Consider the following 8514-nt stretch of genomic DNA (forward strand, 5'->3'; position numbering starts at 1 on the left):
GTACATCCATAGTTTCCAGTCTTAGATTTAAATCTTTCAATACATTTTGATTGGATTTTTGTATATGGGTGAGAGATAGGCATCTAGTTTTATTCTTCTGCAACATGGTTATGCAGTTTTCCTGGCACAATTTATTGAAATAAACTGTCCTTTCCCTATTGTATGTTCTTGTTGCCTTTGCCAAAGATGAGTTGGTTATAAATATAAGGAAACTGTCCTTTCCCTATTGTATGTTCTCATTGCCTTTGTCAAAGATGAGTTGGTTATAAATGTATAGATTGATATCTAGGTTCTTTTTTCTGTTTGATTGTTTTATGTGTCAGTTTTTATGCCAATGCCATGCTTATTTGGTTATTACAGGTTTGTATTATATTTTGAAGCCAGGTATGGTGATGCCTCCAGCTTTGTTCTTTTTGCTTCTTATTCCTTTGGCTATTCAGAGTCTTTTATTGTTCCATGTAAATATTACATCTTTTTGTCCATTTCTGTGAAGAATGTAATGGTTATTATAATAGAGATTTCATTGAATCTGGAAATTGCTTTGCGTAGTATTTTCATTTTAACAATATTAATTCTTTTAACCCATGAACATAGAAAATCTTTTCAATTTTTATGTCCTCTTCAATTTATTTCACCAGTGTTTTATAATTAGTTTTCCTTGTATAGATCTTTGACTTCTTTGATTCAATGGATTTCTAGGTATTTATATTCTTCGTAGCTATTGCAATGGTTTGCTTTCTTGATATCTTTTGCAGGTTTTTCACTATTGGCATATGTAAATCCTACTGGTTTTTGCATGTTGATTTTGTATACTGCAACTTTACTAAGTTTGTTTAACAGTTTTAGTAGTTTTTTGTGAAATCTTTAGGTTTTTTTAAGCATAAGATCATGTGGTTTGCAAACAAGGCTAAGTTGACATATTTCTTTCCAATATGGATGCCCTTTGTTTCTTTCTCTTGCCTAATTACTCTGGTCAAGACTTCCAGTATTATGTTGAATAAAATTGGTGAAAGTGGGCATCTTTGTCTTGTTCCAGTCTTTAGAGGGAAGGCTTTCCAATTTTTCCCCATTTAGTATAATATTAGCTGTGGGTTTGTCATATATTCCCTTTATTATTTTGAGATATGTTTCTTCCATACTCAGTTTGATGAAGATTTTTATCATAAATGGTTGGTGAATTTTATCAAATGCTTTTTTGGCATCAATTGAAATAATCATATTGTTTTCGCTCTTGGTTCTGTTAATATGGTGTACTATGTTCATTTGTTTGTGTATGTTGAACCATCTTTGCATATCTAGGATGAATCCCTCTTGATCATAGTGAATTATCATTTTAATATGTTGTAAAATTTAGTTTGCTAGTATTTTGTTGAGAATTTTTGCATCTATGTTCATCAGTGATATTGGCCTGTAGTTTTATTATATGTGTGTGTGTGTCCTTATCTGATTTTGGTGTCAGGGTAATGCTGGCCTCATAGAATGAATTTGGAAGTATTCCCTCTTCTTCAGTATTTTGCAAGAATTTGAGTAGAACTGGCATTAGTTCATTTTAATATATTTTGTAAAATTTAGCTGCGAAGTCATCAGGTCTCAGACTTTTCTTTAGAATGGAAGATTTATTTTTACTGTAGCTTTGATATTGTTACTCCTTATTGTTTGCTGAAGTTTTCTATTTCTTTACTGTTCAATCTTGGTAGGTTGCGTGTTTCCAGGAATTTACCCATTTCTTCTAAGTTTAAAATTTGTTGACACATAGGTGTTCATAATAGTCTCTAATGATTCTTTATTTTCCTGTGGTCTCAGTGGTTTCCTTTTTCATTTTTGATATTATTTACTTGATCTTTTTTTTTCTAAGTTAGTCCGGCTTAAACGTTTGCCAATTTTATTTATCTTTTCTAAAAAACAAAATTTTCATTTCATTGATCAAAAAGAAGTCTATATCTTCTTTTTGGTATCAATTTTACTTATTCCTGCTCTAATCTTTATTATTTCTCTCCTTTTACTAATTCTGAATTTGGTTCTTGCTTTTCTAGTTCTTTCAGGTGCATTTGAAGTCTTTCTACTTTTTTGATATAAGCATTTATTGCTATAAACTTCCCTCTTATATACCATATAACTTCCCTTGCTATATACCATAGATTTTGGTATGTTCTATTTCTATTTTCATTTGTTTCAATAAATTGTTTAATTTTATTTTCATAGTTATTCATAGTTTCTTCATTGATCCATTGGTTATTCAGAAACATATTGTTCAATTTCCATGTTTTTGTGTTGTTTCTGAGGATTCTTTCTTTGTTGATTTCCGGTAGTATTCCATTGTGGTCAGAAAAGATAATTGATGTGATTTTTACTTTTTTGAAGTTGTTCAGACATTTTTTATGGCATAAGACATGGTCTGAACTTAAGAATGTTCCATGTGCCGATGAAAGGAATGTGGGTAAAATGTTTCGTAAATGTCAATTGAGGCTAGTGTGTAGTTTAACTTCAGTGTATATTAGGTCTAGTGTGTAGTTTGATATTCCTTTGTTGATTTTCTGTCTATATGATCTGTTTATTACCGAGAATGGGATGTTAGAGTTCCTTCCTATCATTACATTACAGTCTATCTTTCCCATTAGATCTATTAAATGTTTGTTTTATATATTTGGAAGCATTGGTGTTGGGTATATAAATATTTATAACATAATAGCTTGCTGAATTGACCCCTTTATTATTATAGAGTGACCGTTTTATCTTTTTTTACAGTATTTGACTTATAGTCTATTTCCTCTGATACAAATGTAGTTACTTCTGCTCTATTTTGATTTCTAGTTGCATGGAATATCTTTTCCCACCTTTTCACTTTCAGTCTACATGTGTCTTTATAGGTGAAGTGGGTTTCATGCAGCCAACATGTAGTGGGGTTTTATTTCCCTATCCATTCAGCCATTCTATGTCTTTCTATTGGAAAACTAAGTCCATTTACATTCAGTGTTGTTATTGATAAGTTATGACTTACCTACTGCCATTCTGTTGTTTTCTAGTAATTCTGTAACTATTCCTTTTTTTTTTTTTTTTTACTGTCTTTAATTGCAGTTAAGTGATTTTCTCTGGTAGTATGTTTTAATTCATTGCTTTTTATTTTTAGTGAATCTATTATAGGTTTTTGCCCTGTGGTTACCATGAGGCTTACAAAAATACCATATAAAAATTTATTTTAAAGAAATGACAATTCACCTTGGATCACAAAGAAATTAATAAAAGCAAAGAAAAAAATCTTTGAATTCAACACATTAATTATATTTCCCTTATCTTTTGACTTTCAGTTGTCTCAATTACATATTTTTGTATTACTAACACTTAACAGGTTGTTGTAGCTGTTATTATTATTATTATTATTATTTTATTTTTTTTTTTTTGAGACGGAGTCTGGCTGTGTCGCCCGGGCTGGAGTGCAGTGGCCGGATCTCAGCTCACTGCAAGCTCCGCCTTCCGGGTTCACGCCATTCTCCTGCCTCAGCCTCCCGAGTAGCTGGGACTACAGGCGCCCGCCACCTCGCCCGGCTAGTTTTTTGTATTTTTTAGTAGAGACGGGGTTTCACCATGTTAGCCAGGATGGTCTCGATCTCCTGACCTCGTGATCCGCCCGTCTCGGCCTCCCAAAGTGCTGGGATTACAGGCTTGAGCCACCGCGCCTGGCCGCTGTTATTATTTTTGATAGATTTGTCTTTTTGTCTCTGCATTAGAGTTATAAGTCAATTACAAACCACAACTACAGTATTAGAGTGTTCTGGATTTGTCTGTATATTTAACTTTACTCATGAGTTTTATACCTTCAAACTCTTGTTAAGAAAGGTCTGGTGGTGATGAATTTTCTCAGTGTTGATTTGTCTGGGAAAGATGATCTTTCCTTCAGATTTGAAGGATAACTTTGCTGGATACAGCATTCTTGTATGGCAAGTATTTTTTTTCTTTCAGCAGTTTGAAAATGTTACACTCCCTACTAACTTGTATGATTTCCACTGAGAAGTTTGTTGCCAGATGAATTAGAGCTTCTTTATATGCTATTTGCTTCTTTTTTCTTGATGCTTCTAAGATTCTTTTTTGTCCTTGACTTTTGGGAGTTTGATCTTTATACAACTTGGGATATTCTTATTTGTGTCAAATCTGTTTGGGGTTCTCTGATCTTCTTGTACCTAGATATTTTTATCTTTCTCAAGTTTTGAAAATTTGTCTATTGTTCTTTAAATAAACTTTCTATCTTTTGCTCTTTCTCAACTCTCTTTTGAACATCAATAATGATGACACTTGGTCTTTTGCAGTAATTTTCTATATCTTTTAGATGGTCTTTCTTCCTTTTCATTCTTTTCTTTTATCTTCTGACTGTGTATTTTTAAGCACCTGTCTTTGAGTTTACTAATTTATTCCTCTGCTTGACTCATTCTGCTGTTGAGAGCCTCTAATGAATTTTCTAGTTCAGCAAATGTTTATCAGTTCCAAAATGTCTGCTTGATTTTTAAAATTTCAATCTGCTTGTTACATATTTCTGATAAATGTCTGAATTGCTTTTCTGTGTTATCTTGGAGAACGCTGCGTTTCCTTAAAACTGCTATTTTGAAATTTTGGTCAGAGATCCCACATATCACACTCTTGCTAAGTCGGTCACTGCTTCCTTGTTTTTTTCTGTTTGCAGAGGTCATGGTTTCCTGTTGTTTCTTGTGGATATATGTCTATGTCTTTGCATTGAAGGATTAGTTAATTGCTCCAGCCTTCTCTCTCTGACTTCTTTTGGTAGTAATTGGATATAATTGCTTAGAGATTCTTTACCACTAGGTCGCTGACCTCTTTTTGGCTCTAGATGGTGCCTTAAGCCCGGGTTCAACTTAAATGATGAGAATGCTGCCTGTCTTGAATGGAGGAGGTCTCAAAGGAGATATCTTGTTACTGTGGGAAGCCTGGCTAGGGATTCATGCCCAGGAGACCTGTGGAATGCACCTCGTATGGTGTGATGCTGCTGAAAAGCCACTCTGATTTGGCATCTCCTTTGGCTAAGTTACAGAGCAGAGTTTCCAGGGCCAGGAAGAGTAGTCCTGGCTTCCTCCTTTGTCTTTGTCTGTCCTTGAGGATATCTTTCCCTTCCAGCCCTCACAATGCTTCTCATGGATTATGGCTGGAACAGGTCTCGTGCCAGGGAATCCAAGATGGTGGGGAAGCTGGTTGTCCACTTTGAACTCACTTTTTTCAGTGTAGAAACCGTAAGCTAAGGGAAATTTTCCAGATGCTTTGTGCCAGGCAGAATGGGGGAAGGCATGTTGTGGATGTGGAAGTCTAATTCTCTTACCATCTCTCAGTTTTTCACTTCTCTGTGGCCCCAGGATCTGTCTCATAGTCATATTTTAGTTCTAGGATATTAATGGTGCTAATCTTGATGGTGTATATTTGTTTTTCATTTTCTGTATGGAGGGAAAGGAAAGACAACTTGCTTCCAAGCTTACATTTTGAAACTAGACATCCCTATCATTATTTATTTTTAAGTACAAATCTGAATCAATTTTAGATAACAGTAGCATTTATAACATAAATATTTTTTAAAATTTCCCTCTAAAAACCTTTAGGGTCTTCAATTACTTTCAAGGATTACTATTCTCTTGCTCAGATATTCTCCCAGAATATAGGACCAGAGTTGACATATATTGTACTATTTCCAAAGATACTTCAGTAAGTCCTCAGGCCTCTTGTCTAAAACCACACAGGTATAATGAGTTAAACTGACTTTACATATTGGTCTCACTTATATGTGGAATCTGAAAACAGTGTCAAAGTCATAGAAGCAGAGAGCTTATAGGAGTAGGGAGCAAAGGAAAGAGAGACATGTAAGTCAAAGGGTACCAATTTCAGTTATCAGATGAAGAAGTTATGTTATCTAATGTATAGAATGCTGATTGTAATTAACAATACAGTATTGTTTACTTGAAACTTGCAAAGAGAATAGATCCTAAGTGTCCATTTCTCTCTCTCTCTCTCACACACACACACGCACACACACACAAAATGATAAAGTGTGATGACAGGTGTATTAATTAATTTGTGGAAATCTTTTCACATTGTATATGTATATCAAATCATTGTGTTATACATCTTAAATATATACAATGCTTTGTCAATTAAATCTCAATAAATCTGCAGAAAAATAATAAAAGATGTTTTTAAGAAAAGTTTTAAAATGTTTCCACAACACACACAAAAATGAAAGAAATTAGAGATTTACACATTCACCCATTCATTCATCCATGTTTTGACTCAATCAACAGAGATTAATAAAGCATCTACCACATCAAGCCTCAAAGAACTGGATGAAAGATTGTTTCCTCCTCTCCATAAGACCACTGGAGTATTCCTCTCACAACTCTACCAGCCTGAGTGAAGAAGGTTCAAAGACAGTAGAGTTTTAAAAACTGTAATTAAAAGAATATAATTTTATAGAAAACCTTATCAAAGACTTCATTTTAGCAAGCAAAAATATTTGTATGAATAGCATTCTAAAATTAATATTCAAATTTAGCATTATTTTAATACAAATCTCCTGAATTTACAGTAATATTTTTTAAAGGAACCAATCATCTGAAGCTCAATTTCCTGTCATAGATCATGAGAACTGCCACATAGTTCTGAACTTGTTTATTTTGATTACCCCAACAGACCAACAGAACCTGAGAATCTATCAAGGTGAACCACAGAACCTTCTCATTTTGTACTTAGAGGTATTGTCCAAGGTATTTCCACTAAGAACAAGGACCTGAAATCATCTAAAGCTAAAAGAAGAAATGGAGCCTTAAAATCTCAAAGATACTCTTTCCAGCTTCATCATCTCTTGTATCGTCTTAGGCAAGCCATTCAACTTATTAGAACTTTCTATGAGTCCATTCACATACTTCTATGAAGAAATCCCTGATACCAGGTAATTATAAAGAAAAGAGGTTTAATTGGCTTATGGTTCTGCAGGCTGTACAGGAAGCATCACTGGAAAAGCCTCAGGAAACATACAATCATGGCAGAAGGCAATAGGGAAGCAGGGACATCTGCACACGGCCAGAGTAGGAGAAAGAGGAGGGGAGGTATTACACTCTTTTAAGCAACCAAATCTCATGGTAACTCACAATCAGGAGAACAGCACCAAATGGGAAATTTACCCTCATGATCCAATTTACCTTCCACCAAGCCCTACCCTCCAACATTGGGGATTTCAATTTGACATGTGATTTGGGTAGGAACACAGACCCACATCACATGAAACTTCTATTCACTTAAAAAAAAATCAAGATAATAACTAAGTTGTTGATTTAGAGGTAATTAATCGACAAATGCATGGAAAAGGATGTGGTCAATATTCACTGTCAGTTATTATTACACAGACCATCACTGTAAGTGTTCTAAGAAAAATAGTTTTCATCTTCTTCTCCATTTCTTTCACAACATGTTTCCCTCTCTATTATAAAAAAAAAAATCACATAAGTACATCTTGTTACTTAAGACAAAATTTCAAGTCACTGAGTTGTCACCAAAACAATGTGAAGAAGACATGATTTTAACAATTGCTTCTTTATCTTAAGTAATATGTGATTGATCTTTCTGGACATAAAAGACCACAATAACAACAGGAGCCATTTCTCAAAGTCCCTTAGGAGCAGACAGAGCCCATTCAGTGGCTGCCCCAGAGGAGTTGTCATTTGTGGGTCCATGTCACAGCTAAGATGGCATTAGATGATCTCCAGAGACTGACAGGTCAGGAAAGCAAATTATCCCCATTGTGAGAGTGGGTAGAAACTTCTACACCCTTTGACGCTAGCTGTAGGAGGAGCTACAGCCTGTCAGATCCCAAGGCTATGGAGAGCTCACAACACTAGGATCCAATTGTGAGGGGGCTGTCTGGCAGCACAGGACAATCAGGAGGAAGAGAAGTCTCATCTGAATTTGCCCCGGTTTGAGCCAGATAAGATGTCTGGGAGCACTGATTGGCAGGGAGGAATATATGACATATATGAAAGCATGAAGGCCAAACAATATATCCTTAAGACTTGAGACCAGGCAATGCCTGATCTTTCCCAGGCTTACTGGGGATGGTGTTCTGATGATTGGCAAACATGATTAGTCTTGACATATGTAAGAGAAAGGATGATGCTCCAATGTACCAATCATGTGTCACAACTTCTGTTTTTGTTGTTTTGAATAGGAAGACCAGAGTGAAGGATGCTTCAGGAGGAGTGATAGAGAGTTTAGGAAGCAAACCAGTCATTCTTCCCTGGGTATTTCACTGGGCAGAGCTCTTGAGCTTCTGTTTATCACATACGTAATCTTGAATTACTAGAGTTAGTCTATAACCTCTACAAAGGCAGGGGTTGTGAATGCTTCATCTTGACCACCTGCCTTTCTGACATTCAGTTCTTCCCTCAAAACCGTCACCTTGAATAGGGGCTCAGCATGTGTAGTGACTGATATTCAATTTAAATCAAGTCACAATAGTTCTTGTTTTGATGG

Source organism: Macaca nemestrina, chromosome 5 (assembly GCF_043159975.1).
Source record: "Macaca nemestrina isolate mMacNem1 chromosome 5, mMacNem.hap1, whole genome shotgun sequence".
NCBI classification, from domain to species: Eukaryota; Metazoa; Chordata; class Mammalia; order Primates; family Cercopithecidae; genus Macaca; species Macaca nemestrina.